Source organism: Anticarsia gemmatalis, chromosome 19, assembly GCF_050436995.1.
Source record: "Anticarsia gemmatalis isolate Benzon Research Colony breed Stoneville strain chromosome 19, ilAntGemm2 primary, whole genome shotgun sequence".
In the NCBI taxonomy this organism is placed as follows: domain Eukaryota; kingdom Metazoa; phylum Arthropoda; class Insecta; order Lepidoptera; family Erebidae; genus Anticarsia; species Anticarsia gemmatalis.
In genome coordinates, this window is record NC_134763.1 from 5,684,413 (window position 1) to 5,701,608 (window position 17,196).

At 37.6% G+C, this 17,196-nt stretch overlaps 1 long non-coding RNA gene across 1 annotated transcript in view; it reads left to right on the forward strand.

Annotated features, from left to right (window-relative positions):
* Window positions 1-12,092, forward strand: part of LOC142981030 (uncharacterized) — a 53,901-nt gene extending 41,809 nt beyond the window's left edge. Inside the window, exon 3 of the long non-coding RNA XR_012959914.1 lies at window positions 12,003-12,092. This is a non-coding gene — a long non-coding RNA (uncharacterized LOC142981030). The remainder of the gene's footprint in view (window positions 1-12,002) is intronic.
* Window positions 12,093-17,196: the final 5,104 nt, after the last annotated feature.

The following is a 17,196-nucleotide window of genomic DNA, read 5'->3' on the forward strand; positions in this document are numbered from 1 at the left end:
GACCGCGGCGGTCCTAGGGAGCCTAGAATACGTCCTTGGGCGAGCTGCCAGCGCAGGCCACCCCTCCCCCTCGCCGCGCCGCCCCCTCAGCACCCGGGACGTGCGCGCATGTACAGGAAATAATCGATATTGCCAATAGATACTCAATAATCGGCTAATACGTGGCTCGCTTCTACCAATTTACTTCTTGCTTTTGCATCGCGTGTAAGTTTCTTTTCCTGTAATATTCTTTGATAGTTTTAGTAATTATTACGTTGCTTGAAATAGTTTCGAAAACATTTAAGTATTTTGCGAGTAATTATCGTCGCTCATTAGTATGACTTATTTATTTGAACAATTAGGCTTAACAGGTGATGTTTGGATTTCAAAATGTAATAAGATTTTGCTGCGGATACTAATTTAATCAATTCCGGGATTTTATGAAAAGTTATTTTAAAATAAATATTTGTAAATTCTTGATGATTATTGTTATGCAAATATGATAAAACATTAAATTGAATATCAAACAGAAATGCCAAAGTATATTCGTGAAATGCAAATAGTTTCAGTATTAAACGAAGCAAAGAGAACTGATCGTAAACTCGACGTGAAAATGACACACGGTAATCTCGCGCCGGCCCAGGGAGTCCCAAAATACACCTATGTGTCCTCGCCTGACTCAAGAGTCGAGCCCATCCGAACTAAATTATAGCACCTAAGGTTTGTAGGTCAGTGCATTACAACCTAATTAATTAAACAGTGTTATTCTGAGACACAGCTGAATGTTGTTCACGATGTTCACGATGTTCATTGCGTGTTCATTACTGTCCATCACTCCAACACTGTTAATAAGCAAACTTATGTTCACGTCGACTCAACACTTTTACATTTGTCTGTTTTAACAGTTTAATAGAAATATTCCACTGAGCGTTTCCAACGTGGATGTTAGAATCAAATAGACTTGTTCTACAAAACTATTATTTTAATTCGTCACGGTTAACGTAGTTTCTTCCCGGCAGTTCTCAAGATGTCATCTCACGTCAAGAAGTGGGGCAATACGGTTATTTTTAAAGCGAAATATTTTAATCCATCTCGCTAACTAAAATAATATTGCTTGTCAAAACGCTCTCTATGGACCAGTTGAATCATAGAATTTGGTATATTTTTGATGTGATTTTTTATAATAGTTCCGGGATTTCCCAAACATAACTAACCGTGACGCTCAGAGATAAAAAGCTGAATCAGTGTTGGTGTAGTAACGAATAATAATGCTTACAAATGATAACAAAACATAGGCTGTTGTGCATTTACCTACTTCAATGGAATGTAAAAAATCTTGAAAAATATGATGAGTAAAAGTAACGTTGCTCTATGACATAAATCATAATCAAAATGTAGGTCGTCGTGTAGTGTTTATGAGCGTCTGTGCCGGGTGTTCCCCATAAATGTCGGGGGGCGTCAGCTGATCGTGTGCAGTAGGTGCATAGAGTGCAGTTCAGTGAGCACACGTGTCAGTGAGTCAGTTTCGTAGCTCGCGGTTTAGACCGGCGCGTGAGTCACCCGGCCTTGGGCGCGCATACTATAAGCGTAAACCCGCTAAACACTAAAATATTATTTATTGCTTCACCGGCGAACCGACGAAAAATGACAGTGCCCCAAGGCCGTCACAAAGCTCTACCTATCTATACAATATAAATAAATCGATAATACCGTACTTATCCACGAAGAAACTTAGTCATTTAGTTAATTACTAAATAAAGAGTTGATAAATGGGTAACATATTTTTAGATAAGTCCAACCAGTCCCGATCACTAGTGAAGTGGTAGAGTCAGACGGTCACTTTTTTACAGTTCGTTTCAAACTGAGTGGTTATCCGTGGGGGGTAAATGAAGAGGTGCTTTCAATTTAAAGCCGACTATAAAATAATAAAACGTGTCTGCAATGTTTTCGCGTGTCGCCGAGAGTTGGCCGTCGAAATGGAGCGTCTATTTGTGGAGCTCGAGGCCCGCTCGCGACAATATTGTAGCCGACATACGAGCCTTACGCGCGACAGTTAACAGCTCTTTACCGTTAGGATAACCAGGTTTTATTTTAAACGGACGGGTTATTTATATAAATATCGCTTAAAAATTAGTACCGATTTCGAACCTTTGTTTCCACAATCTAAATGGAGTGCAATCAGGCAAACAGATGGCAGAGTGCGTGGTGGCCTAGTTACCGATGCATCTGGCGCGCGCGCTTATCTGCACCGCTCGTGTGGCCGCGGCCCTCGTCGCGGCTCGGCCGTGCACATCCCGGTGCCGAGCCGTTACCTTCTCTCCACATCGCTGTGGACGAGAACAAAGTGGAGCGCGGACGCTCCGGTCGATGAAAGCGAGTACGCGGACAGGCGAAAGTGCTATCTGTGGAACCAGATGGAGAGACGTGGTGGGGCGCCGGCGAAGCTCGAGTGGCGCGATGCTGGCCTGGTGGGAGCACCGGGTCCGCTCGGCTTCGGCGGCGGCTCGGCACGGTTGCGTCAACTGCGGCTCGCCGGCCCCGTTGGCAGAGCGGGCGCGTATTTCAAGCCGGGCTGCGCGCTGCACCGACCGCTTTGCGAAACCGTCGGTTATGCAAGGCGTGCCGCTGCCAACTCGCGGTTGCTCGCGTACCGCCGGAAGGAAAAGTGGAACGCGGCGCAGTGGTGCGGCCGCGCGCGCCGCCTCTGCACGCCCCGCGGACTCCAGTGAAGTGCCTACCCAGTGTCGTGTCAGTGTCGCTTCTAGAACGTTGGAATTGTGTTGCGCAAGTCCTACGCCTACAGCGGGATTATTTTAAACTAGATAATTACAGGGGCCACGACCTCGGTCCTCGGCTCGGGAGCCGGGCTGCAACCCCCGGCGCGGGCCACTGTACATACACGCGTATCTCGGCACGTGCAACATCACGGTGCATATCACGTGTTCAACATACATAATCCAATAACTCATATCGCTGTGCATGCTAACCTTATGTCCACATGTATTACTGGAATGTATGTATTCATACGTATAAACACATACATGTCATGTTTCTTAACTCGCACCTACGCTTTACTCGCTTTTTCTATGCATGACTTACTTACTCTACTGTGAGAACTCTACATATTTTTCTATTAATTGTGACTAGGAGTAACTGGCATGTGCTTCTAGGATCGTAGAAAGATTAATCCACGTAGTAAACTGATCTATATATCAACGGTAGACAAGTTCTAAAACGATAACGTGAGTGAACAGTATATTTTCCGCTCGCGATCAAACGGCCTGTCAAGTGCTTTCATTTTAGAAACCGAATGCTGGCTACTGACGTGTCATAATGGCAGTTTCATATTGCGAAAACTGGCCACTGTGTAGTGGTTATTAATTATAAAATGTTAGTAATTGCAATTAGTGTCGGATGCGATGTTGGCCCGAGAGGGAAAGTGTTCAGTGGACCGTGGCGGCTTCCTCGAGCTGCGGCGGCGCGGGCGCATAACTCGTGCGCACCCACCGCTCTCAGTAAAAGTAACCAGCACCTGTAGGCGCATACTTACACGTTTACACGCTCATTCGCGATTCATAGCGATACCATAGTGCATATCGTAGGCATCATTCACATGCCATGTCGTACGGCTCCTTGCAGCGCCGCCCATGCGTTCAAGGACATATTAATAGTGTGTGCCGCCAATGAGCGGACACATTTATCATGTATGCCAAGTCCCATGCGCGCCACAATTGCACAATGCAGGCTTATCTAGCGCATGAGAGCTAACAATTATTTGTCCTACTTTCTTAGAGCGTTCATGTTCAGCCGATGTTGCGATTACATCTGTGCACTTTCGAGTCGATTGATTGTCGTGACATAATGTCGGCTATAAACGAGTTTGTATTCATGTTACATTCACTCGCCGGAGTAACGATTTCAACGAATGTTTTATTCATTAAATTGTTGCATTAGAAAAACACTAGCCCTAGAACTATGCGGTATCCATTCATCTCTTTCGCACTAGTAAAATGAGCGTTTATAAATAAGGAATGACGATATAATAACGCGTGAGTAACGAATGTGCAACGGAACGGTTGCATGTCATTACGTCAGTGGTGCACCGCGCGCATTGCGCGAGGGCATGCGCGCTGCACCGCGGAGGCGTTTAGTATTAAAGCCGTACCTATGATGCTGGCCTCGCCGCCCACATACTCCACCACCCATGGGGATTTATGTATGCAATGTCATTCGTAACTGCATTAAACGTGTGCTTGCATATCAATACTAAAAGCATAACGTTTTGAAATGAAGTAATCGCCTGCTAGGCTACGACATATTATTAGTTCACAATTAATTACATCAGACGTGAACATTAGTCGAAAAAATAAGGTACCTCCTAAACTTGGGATGGTATTAGGTATATTGATATGTAGCAAATATGTTAAGACAAATGTTAATACAATTATATCGCTCGGTGGGATGGTGGGCTAGGTCGGAGCGCGCAAGGCCGCCGCTATGAGACTCTGACCCAGTTGCGCCGGCTCACCTTTGTTCCACCGCGCCGCGCTAAACGCAACCCTATCGACATAACACTCATTATACCGAGAAACATCGTAAAAACTACTAAATAATTACATACCTTAGATGCACAGATAACTATAATGGCGATTGGAAGATCGTTTGAATTAATACGCAATAGCGTCGTGTGTTTGCGTCCATTCAAGTAAAATAAATCTATATTTTATTCTGAAATTAATTGATAAAAGCATTCAACCAAAAAACAGCTTTTCTTAAGAAAGAAAAACATTATAAATGAAAAAGTAAAATTTTCTGCAAACACCATAAAATAATCATGAACTATTTTGTAAAATACAGTAAAATAGTAACGTGTTTTAAGCATCTAATGTATTCCAATGACATTCTACTGAGAATATCCCACTATTTACTCAATAGCAGAACGTAAAACTATTCCTGTATTGTATTGCAAATAATAGGTAGAGTTGTTATACTCACATAAATTACCTACAACAGATATGTGCACATGCAGCTAACTTCGGAGTATTCTCGCGTATTACGTATACAAATAAACTCAGTTATAATAGATGCAACACGTGTCAAATAACACAAGGTCCCGTCTCCATTGCATTACGTCATGGCGGAAAAACTTATCTTGCACTCTGACGATCGTTGATATTAGCGAAGACATGTCCTTCTGACCACTTATATGCACTACTATAACGTGTGCTATTATAGTATATTCTCGTCTTGCATTAAATTTAACGCGTTGTTTCTACAACTCTATATTCATATATTGTGTAGATGTAATTGCAATAACACAACTAAAATATTGATGCAATTATAGAGCTTTTGGTTCAAAGCAAATATTCTACTATCCATAAGCAAAACTAGCCATTAAAGTTGGATTGTTAAATACTGTTCAAGTAGTCATACATAAAAGGGACAGAGTTCGCGCGAATCGTTTTAATTCACAGTTTTATTTTGGTTACGCAAGTCATGTTTTTAACATAGTTCATAAAGGTCAGTAGTTTCGTCAATGGAAACGCACGCCATAAACAATGTATGTGCGGAGGCACTACATAAATGATTGCCTTGATCTATGCCGAGAATTATGAAGCGACATTTAGTACCTAGCACGCTACACACAAACACACAGATGACTGCTAATAACCGCTGCATGTAGTTAATCATATACTGCAACTAAACTCCGTATTGTTTTAAAACAAACTAAGAAACTTTAACTAAGTATAAACAGACAGCTAACACGTGTAACTTCAAAAATTCAACAATGATAAAGAAAATTCTACTAATCTAACTTTTTGTAGAATAACTTTGTTAGATGGATTGTTTCTCATAATGTTCACATAAGATTTATTCTCATTCGCTAAATATAACGCGCTATTGAACTGTCGTGCGCGACCGCTAATACATTAATATGTATTCGTAATTATGTACACATCGAATAATGACCACGATTCTATAAACAAGTACGCGTAAATACAGTATGCTTGGATGACCATCCATAAAATACAGGGACTGTTTTTAAATTGATTTTAAATCTCTACCTAAGCCAGTAAATTGTGTACCAAACTTAATCTAACACAATTTCTGTAATCGGTAATTACTTATAACTTATTCAATTTGGAAAAGGAGATGATCTTAAACAAAGCACATGCCTAGTGTTAGTCTTCATGCGTGTCCATCTGTGTTAATTACAGTATCAATTTAAATTACATACTTGAAGCACCCTCTCAAAAAGTAATTAATGAATTAATACAAGATTCTTTCACATTTGGACGCAAGACGCCTCTGCTTTTATCACGACTCATTATTTAAATGTCACGCTTTCACTCTGCCTCTACACTTTCGTTTTGAATATTTTAAAAACACACAAAGCTTTCGAAATCCGTGGGAGATGCGGCTCCGGGCCTTGTCATACAGTCGTAATAACACGAGCTCGTGACCTCGGAAAATGACATTTTCTTCAACTAAAATTAATAGACATCGTTTGTATAAATGTTCCTTGTCACTAGTTCAAAGAATTAAAAAAACGTTTAGTGTCACAAGAAACCGAAATCACGATTAACTTTTGCTTTCACGCAGTTGAGTATAACTCTACGATTATTGTAAGGTTTATAAACGATTAATCCATATAAAGCATATTTCCTCAAATTAAATTAATTTGAAACGATTATGAAAATCGTGGCTGAGAAATCAATAAATAACTCATTGCCCGATTACGCTTCCAATAAGGTCGATAGATCAGAATAGATTTCCTTGAATACCGACGCATCGATGCATTGCTTAGACATAATTAATCCGAGATTCTCCCAGTGTTATCTACTCAACCTTGTCATTCATAGCATCCTTAACCGTTGGTGTCAATCGCATGATGAAACGACACCTCCGTGGAATAACAATCAGCTGACATGTGTGCAAATTATATGCACAATAATTACTGACATTGAGTAACGTTACGTATCTCAACACCTGAATCTATCAGCATTAAAATCTGCATAATTCGTGCTTTATAAATGTCAAACATTTAGGACACGTACGGCATGCGATTCACATCACTAGGGTATTGCACCGGTCATAAGCTTTTGAAATATTCATGCACAAATACTAACAAATGCTTTAGCACTAACCCAGTCAATCGGTATAAAGAGTACGAAAATGTGCCTTTAGAGGACTCTAAGTGAAAAACGGCAAAGACGTTCCGTGTAGTGCATAGACGTTAGTGATGCGCCGATATCGATATCCACGTTATCGAGGTTACGCTCCGGAGTTCGTGCCAGGAGTGCGTTTGCAAAGCACGCGACAAATTTGCGTTAATGCAAAGTTGACACTGTAAATGCACTATCTGGTACGACACCCCGGAGCGTGTAGCAACAGCTCCAGACAACGACAACGAACAACTATAACTAAATGTTACGAACTCTAGTGAATCTTCTCTATTATGCTGCACTTTCATTTTTGTATTTTTTTCTTTATTTTGTTTACTGTATATGTTCCCTTATTTTGATATATTACTACAGTTAGATCTTTTAGTTTGTATGCCTATCTTTTATTGTAATCGTTACCCAATTTTACCTTTTATTTTGTGTACTATGTTTTATTTATTGTATGTAATTTCGTATGTAATTCTTGTTGTATTTCGTGTTAGAATTTTTTGTATGTTTTACGACTTCCTTGATCTTTATTACAGCTTTCTACGCGCATTTTTTGTTTTATTTCCCAATTCACAAATAAAGTAGAGTCAAGTAATAAATCCTTACAAGTAGTTGACATAATAGTATCAGTAGAATACATTTTGAAATGACAAAGTGTGGTACATACAATTGGCTACATTGACAAAGACATAATGGTAGGAAGCCATTGTGGCTGGTTCCCTCGTTTAGCCTTCGACAGTAATTATCGTCAGCACTCGCCGCAACTATTGCAGCGCGTTTGTTACTGGGGATTTACTATTTTTTACTGCCATTGTAAATGTCACGTTATGAGACTTGAGAGTTTTCTAGCACAACACTGTAAATCTAATAGTAATTTAACGATCTCAACTTTTACATGAGCAAATTAAGTCATCACATAAACCATTTCAATGAAATAGAGTAACAACACTACACCTGTTTTATATAAACATATTGTGATTGTAGAAGGCCAATATAAATCAAGTACCAACCAACTGGCACAAATATGAGCGAGTGGAGCATTTGAAAGCTGTCAGCTGTTAGCCCACACGGTTACAGCAAAATATTGGCCAGGGTATAATTAGAGGCACGTTGAAATAGCTGCAAACAATGTTGCCGCTCTCATATTCATAGATCTGCACTATTCTTACGTGGCCTTGGTGTACTTACCGAGTTACCGATACAATTGCCAGCACAGTTAACCGGATATCTTTACGAGTTTATAGGGAGTTTCTAATACATACAATGGCAATCTGAAAGCGACGTTATACCATATTCTTGGTGGAATATAAAATCGAAAGTTTCTCTTGATTGGTAAAACCTGTTGGTGATTATTATATATTCAGAATGTGAGAGTTAAAGACGTTACCTATATGAGTAAAGTATAATTTATGATAAAATTAACTATTCCCGAGTCCTGACAGCAGCTGTAAAACTTGAACGGGTAGCAGTTTTTAGCAAAGAGGTATAATAAGAACTGTGAGTAAGTATCGAAATAAAATCGCAGAGTTCAATGACACCAGACTGCTTAAATTATACCACTTGACTATGTACGAAAAAATATCAATATTTATGTACAGACATAAATAGACAGACAATAAATCAGTCCATCAGTCGAAATTAGATGTGACCTACATTGCATTTACATTTCAATTTTCAAAGCTAGAATATGCATTTAGGACGTCACTGAATTCCGAACCTAGATTGTTGATCTTCACTTCAAATAGAATCATGTTCATTTTTTTAAGAGTTTGTAAGACAATTTATGTGTATTCAAATCAGTAGTGACAACGATGTCAGTAGGTCAAGTGTGGTTGGTGACCACACTGCGGTGTCCAGGGAAGCCGTACCTAGGCGCAAGTAGCCTTGCATTGTCTTTAATCTAATTTCGCTATTGTGTTCACACCTTTCTGTTGACATCACTAAGAAAACGTACATCTACGAACATAAGAAAATATTGAACAATACTACAAGAATACGATGGTAACTTTATTTATTTATGTTACGTTTTCAATTAGGCTTACTTCTTAGTTTTTAAGTTGATTAAAATTTAATAAATTATTTTGTTTTTCTGTTGTTTTATTTTTTTATTTTCTTTTTAAGTTACATATTTAGCTCAACGTTTAGCATCATCATTATCTTTGAAAATAAACAGTGATTTTCACGACACAGCTCTAAATGAGATAAGCTTCGTCACGTCATTAAAATTATAATTTTATTAGAGCAAACTAGACTAGAAGGAAATTCATAAATTGAATTTATATCAAAACATGGAAACAGAAGTATCATAATTGTCAATTCCCATGTATAATATCCGAAATGAATTCATCCGCAATCAATGAGAACATAATAATTATATCGGTTAATTATCGCTTTCAAGCAACCGCTTCCTGCGTTTAAAATACTGCTAATGGATAACGGACGTGCTGATTTCCAAATATTAAGCAGGTTTTAGGAACAGATTTGATTGCTGAAAGGGCACTTAAATATCTAGAACCAAAAGTTATTAAGTTGGTATAGATTATTTAGACATGGCTGCTTTATACGGCTCATTTTGTTAATACCATTGAGATATTGAACAGAGATTTATTAACAAAATATATCAATTTATATTATTGCTCAATTTCAATCAATCTCAAACGTTATATCAGTACGAAATTGGACATTACTAGCTGTAAAGCCCAAGTACGGAGCTTATAATAATTTATTGCAGAAACATCTCTTTGTTTTGGGCATGCTCTCCATATAGAAGAAATCAAGTTTTAAAAATGGTGTAGAGTTTTAGTAAATATTAAAAAACTATTTAAACGGAGAGTAGAAATAGCTAAGACTATAATTTTCTTTTTTTAATCGAATGGTTAATCTTTAACCTATTGTCAAAGTTGTCGAACCGCCCCGACATGGCTTAATGGGTCTATCCCACTAGTCCCGTTGAGTTGTCCCGTGACGGGACAACTGGCACTATTTTGTCCCAGTTGTCCCGTTACAGAAAAATCACGGGACTAATGGGACAGGCGGAAGGGTCAAAACAACTGGTTCCATTGAGTTGCTGGCAACTGGCACCAAAACAGTGTCACTTGTCCCGCCACGGGACAACTGGGACAAAATGTCCTATTTTGACCCAGGGGGGACAAAATAGGACAGGGAGGGACAACTCAACGGGACTAGTGGGATAGACCAGGCTTAATGACTATAGTCTTAGTAGTTAGCATCAGGGACCGACTTTTTTCATGCCCTCCGAAGCACGGAGACACCCAGTTCTAAAACCACTAAGCGGTTGCTTAACCACAGATCGTTTACTGAACGATGAGCGCAACTGGCTATGGGTGCCTCAATGCACACATTCATAGATAGGTCGTTCTAATAGGTAGATAGTAGTCAAGTGCAGTGATTCTAAAGGTTGTGCCACTGATAAGCCGATGCTATAAACATCTAATTATAGATAAAACAAACACTGCATTCAGTTACCAACTAGAATCAATGTTTTGAATTCCTTACCTACATATTGTAGAAATTACAGCATAGTAAATTTTCATACACGAAATTTTTCTTGAAGAAAGAGAAAAACTTAAAACGTTATTAAGAAATAAATAACACAGAAATAGTAAATTATAACAGTAAATTACAGTAAAAAAATAAATACTTTGAGTACTATTCTGTCAGTTAACAAGCCAAGTAATAAGTTTAAAGAAAAATAAAGGTCAACAGAAATAAATAACGTAATAGGTAGAGCCTGAAAAACCTCACGGCAGACTAACTGACGCCAGCGCTAACCCAGTGGTCTAGTAATTTATAATAGGATACTCCTGTTGTTTAGTTACCTTGTTACGTACATAATAGACGTATCCTGCTAGTCACCTGCCTGTCTGTGGATTGTGCAAACGTTCCGCTGTTCTATACTATGATATTGATTGGTTATAAACTGTATGACAGACAATATAACCCACTCTATTATAAATAGTCTCTTTATTTTGATCAAAACTTTATTAAGGTAAAGACGGAATAAGTATCATTGCGGAATTGCAAAGCAAATCTTGCCCGACTAAAATGTACACATTTAACTTTGAATAACCAGAATTATAGGTGATTGCGTCACGACCCTCAAATAGCATTAAACCTTTAGCCCTTTAATTAAGCATAAAATTTCTCAACGACAAATTACCTGCCTTGTCCCGACTCTTAATTTAACATTATATCGACAATCACCTCACATACTTATGTCGTGAGATAAATATCGAGATTTTAAAGATGATTCAGCCAGTTTGTAAGTACACACCAGTTTTCCTTGTACGACTAATTAGCTAGAATGCTAGAGGCATTGCGATAATACTCAGGATGTGTTAGGTACCTTTGAAATGAACAGGTAAAATATTACAATGTTTGTTCAGAAAAATGGCGACAAGATATTTTGAAGAGAGATTTTTAAATACATAAAGTTACCTGACTAAGAAACCATAAAGTTTAAATAATATTATAAGCACCTATGGATTGAATTCTGCGAACTTACATCATGAGGAAACTGAGACACAGAGGATCCGGCTCTGAGGAAATCGACGATTTTTTACACATATACGAAAAACACGTTATGTCGAAACGTTGCTTTCAACTTTACAACTTATTTAATACTTTTGGACCTGACTCAGAGATAATAAATACAAACAAAAATATCACACTACAAATATACGATCCTGGACACTCACTTATCTTCTGCTCATACTACGAGGACTACATTCTGAGATTCTTTTAAATAGATTTCTTGTATATTGTTCTAAGCAGCTCTCTTACGACTGTCGAGACTTGCAGCCATATAAATAGAGACAATTATCTTTACAGACGTTCGTGGAGAAGAAATTAGGTTGAGGCTGCAACTTCACACCTAGATTACGACGTGACTTCACGATGCAAGATGCCTATACCGAACATCTTCTACGAATAATTAAAAAATATGAACTTTGTATTGATTTCTATCAGGCTTGAGTTAAAATCACTTCCATAGTAACGATTTCTAATAGAAATCCCTGATACTTATGACTACTTATACTAAGACTTAGGGAAATTATAAAATTGCACAGGATGTAGCTATAGGTGTGGTAAGTATGTGATAGAATGACTTGATGAAAACTACAAGTGTGATCATAATCAGATAATTTAGCTGGCGAAGGAAAATCTCTGTCAGATGTAATTATGAACTGAGCCAAGTTGGCGAATAATTGGTCAAAAAAGTATTCAAGTATTTTTCTAGAATGTATTAATAGGATCTTTTCAATATACCTCCAACATAGTTCGGTATTTAATCCAATTAGTTAATTGACAGTGGGCAGCACAACATTCTGTCAATAGCCAAGAATACGTGACAAGCGCGTGCGCAACTGATATTAACGTTTTTGTTTCAGATACAAATAAACGTATTGGAATTAAATCTGATTCATTTTCCAACTTATTCTATTGAAAGGTATGGAGAATAAACCAGGTTGATAAAATCTACATGAAGAGAAAGAAAAGGATAGCTGTATACGAGTTTATGAAGAGAGGAAGAGAAGACGATAGGGTTGTCCGTATTGGCAGTGTGGTTAGCTGGTTGTTTATTCTATGACAACAGCCACTAGCAACACTGCCGCTATGTGCACCCTTCACTCAGCAATCCTCACAACGATACTTGAAGATTCTGCACTGATTTTATTAACGTGTAAAATTGTATGTAGATTACTATGAAATTTATTGTTAGAGTCATTTTCGAAAAGTCTTATTTATTGAGATTAAAATTTTAATATTAACGCGGTAACGGTATAAATCACAGTTGACGAAAGGATACAACAGATTAAAAATGTCTTGGCTGACGATCAATTTCGCAGGATCATAATATTCTAACATTTTATATTATTATGCTTCTCGTGTTAACAATAACCACGTTTTATTGTGCCTTTATATTGAATAAGGATGCAAATTTTCTTTGTGTGTATATAAAATCGCGATATAACATATTTATTGTGTCGTGTCCCCAATAATAGTTTAGCTGAAACATTTGCATCTGTACCTGCGTTACGGGATGGGTGCCAACGACGCGACTTCCACGTGTAGGAATCGTCACATTATGTTTATGTTCTTATTATATTTGTGTAATAACTGGCATGCCTTAAGCCCTTTTTAATATTAGCAAACTCTTGACCAGAATATCTGCTTCTGGTGAGACTGGAAACCTCCTCCGACATACCTAGTTAGGAAGTAAGGCAGGCTGATATAATTATAGTGACCAGGATGTTGATCTTTGTTGTTAGAAAAAATATTGTGCGATATATTTTGTTATTCATAATTTGATGCCGAAGTGATAAGGTTGATTTACTGAATTTTGTTTGATCTTAATTTGTGTCATCAAATTGATTGTTTTTTTGTAAATTTACGCAACTTGACTGAAACATAGTGCGGATGTTTTAACAACTATTGTCCTTATTCTAGGGTCTGTACTTAGAGGTAAATGACGTGTAACTTGATATTGACATCATATTGGTGACACAATATTGTACAATAGTTAGTCACCTCTGTGTAACATACACCGATGTCTTTGTTGTCAAGTCTTTAGAAAACTTAATGTGTCATTTGTCTTGAGTCTTGATCTTCTCTGATTTGCTAATAAATCACAATCGCCTTAGTAATATTAAGAATATATTTATTTAAATATGAATTTTAATAGCGTAACATGCGTTTAGTTATTCAGTAAACTTACATTTATTAATTGTAATTCTCGATCAATATTATTACCTATTACCTACAGCGATATTTTTACAAGATGATGTAACTGCGATGCGTTTAAATATACCTAAGTACAAGTACAACGTATTTATTTTGGCATTTTCTTAACAACTGCAATAAACACCTGCTTTATTTTCAAAATGTGTTAAATATAATTTGAACTTGGCTTGTGTGACTGAGTATATGCCAATTTATGTGCAATTAAACTATATTGGTCGCAATATGAAATAGTTTGTGTATAAATAAACAAATGTTTTATGTAATAGACTTGTTTTATTTATTACTTCCTTCGCAAATCTGTATCGTTGTCTGTCTACAAGAGTATCTGTCAGTATTAATCAGCATAACTTCCAGGTTTAAGCTTTTCCTCTAACTAGAAGCTTGTACTATTAATTATTTATTCTATAAGTACTAGGAGTCAGAATTGTTTTAATTAACAGAACATCATACTTTTTGAGTCTTACTTTACACTTTCAATCACCATATTATATTATCGAGCACGTTACTGAACTCTGAACTGTTACTGAAAAACCCTGCCTATCGTCCCTGCAAACAGGGTAAGTGTAAGATGCAGAGGCTTTTAATAAATCAGCACACTATGGAAACTTACTCTGTGAATCAAGAATTAGTTATCAGTTATGAGTCATTATATCCTTCCCTATATTCTTTGTTTTATAAGCAACTAGCTGACCCGCGCAACTTCGCTTGCGTCCAATAAGAGAGAATGGGTGAAATTTATCCCCGTTTTTGTAACATTGATTACTGGTACTCTGCTCCTTTTGGTCGTAGCGTGATGATATGTAGCCTATGTCCTTTCTCGGGTATCAAAATATCTCCATACCAAACTTCATGCAAATTGGTTCAGTAGTTTAGGCGTGATTGAGTAGCAGACAGACAGAGTTACTTTCGCATTTATAATATTAGTATGGATGAAAACGAGGTGTCAGGAGTGGAATCAAAGATGTAGTAAGTATATAAGGTATTTTGTAAGAAGTGAATGAATGACTTTGTATGTTTGACCAGATGGTCTTATTGATAGGTGGGAGAGAGAATGCAGGTAAATAGTGCAAATTATTATTTTGTGGTCAACCAATGGACGTCAAAGAAATTAGGGATGGTTTCCGACAGTCAGGTAGGTATATGTAGTAAACGTTCGGTGTGCTGGAGAAGGACCTAAACAGCGGTAATGCAGTAAAATGCGATTTTTGTGTGGTATGTGCGATGTTACTTTTGAATGATAGATTAAAGAATAGCGTGATTAGTAAGCATTGTGGTTTGAAAGAAGATGTAGTGCGAAAAGTATGTTTATTTGATTTGGTCTTGCAGAGAAAATGATTGTGGATAAATAAAAAGATTTTCTGTGCGAAAGTTTTCGTTCGTAGAGGATGCCCTAGAAAGGTATAAGATTATATCGGTGATGTTCTTTAATCAAAAAGGTCAGGTGAGAAGCAGAAGAAGTTATGTACGACAGGATGCATAATATCTACAAGCTGTACGAATCAAACGATCGCAGCAAATGACGTTCTTTCTTAAGAAAAGAGAAGATGTCAAACATAATTATTAACAAACAATTTGAAAGATACCCTACTGTGAGAACAATTGAGAATATTAATATTTGGAAGTTAAGAACTCGAAACAAAACGATTTGCACTATGACTTTACCGTGGGTATATGCAATGAACTCCATCTCTACAATATAAAATACTAGCTTTTACCCGTGACATCGTCCGCCACCTGAATTTTCCCATGGGAATGCGTCATTTTCCCGGGGTAAAAAGTAACCTATGTCATTTCTCGGGTATCAAAATATCTCCATACCAAATTCCATGCAAATTGGTTCAGTAGTTTAGGGGTGATTGAGTATCAGACAGACAGACAGACAGAGTTACTTTCGCATTTATAATATTAAGTATGGATGATGTACTCAGATTTTTAGTGTTCGTGATCATTCGCTTGCTGAGTTACGTTAGCGCGTAAACGTTGGAGAACGACTCGTGCCACGTTCTACAATTGACGTCAGGGCTGAAATGATGATATGCGATCTCTACTAATGACGGTTGTAACAGAACTGGGTATTATTTCACGTCGAACAACCAATGAAAACGCTCTGGTGAATTAGACGATTAGTATTAAAATATAATTATAATCTTTTATAAAAGTTGCTGTACTCTCGTTCCTTTGTTTTATAGCGAGTACTAGCTGACCCGCGCAACTTCGCTTGCGTCACATAAGAGAGAATGGGTAAAAATTTTCCCCGTTTTTGTAACATTTTTTACTGCTGCTCTGCTCCCATTGGCCGTAGCGTGATGATATATAGCTTTTCTTGATAAATGGGCTATCTAAAACTGAAATAATTTTTCAAATCGGACCAGTAGTTTCTGCGATTAACGCGTTTCAAACAATCAAACAAACAAACAAACTCTTCAGCTTTATAATAGTATAGAATAAAGAGTGCACTTTTAGTACCTAAAGCATAGCGGCGTCCGTTCGCTGCATCCAACGGGTCTTGTACCGGAATAGGGGACGCCTTGGTTACATAGTATTGAACACATAGTATTGAATAGCCAAACAGACATCTCAGTTCCCTGAGTAGGTATCTACCTATTTTATTTAGTTTTCAATGCAAATACGTAGGTAGGTATGTGCACAGTGACGCAGAAAGATTCCCGCAATAAGCGAAGCAGTCATGATGCCGTATCATTCAAAATTCCGGGGAAAGCGCCGTATACAAGCTATTGGTACCTGAAAGTAATAACATGGTAATGTACGGACATTAAAGCTGAAACGATGAATAAACAGTCAAATGACAATGCAACATCGTCGTATTTCTTGCTTGGACTCGCAAAAATAATGAAAGTTGGCAATAAAAGCAACCGTTATAACTTAATATTGGCCAACGTTCATAAATCATTATGAATAAGTAACGTTCACTACGTGCTAACTGAATTACATTACGTAAAAACTTCCAACAGACACGAGAGCAAAAGAATTACTTTAAAAATTAAACTTACCTAACATCCTATTATGATTAGTATTAAAATAATGGTTTATGTAACCAAATCAAGCGGACAGACTCAGGTAAGTGGGCTAGTACTGAAATCAGTACCAAAAAAGCGTAATTTCCAACTTTCGATAACATCACATCGACTCAAGTGTTAAACATGTTAACCTTTCGAATGTAGTGCATAATTAGGTACCTACTTAGGTATGAGAAAGAAAGTAATATTTTGGTAAAAGGTGTTCGATAACACGCACTAACGATGCCTTCTCTGATAACAAG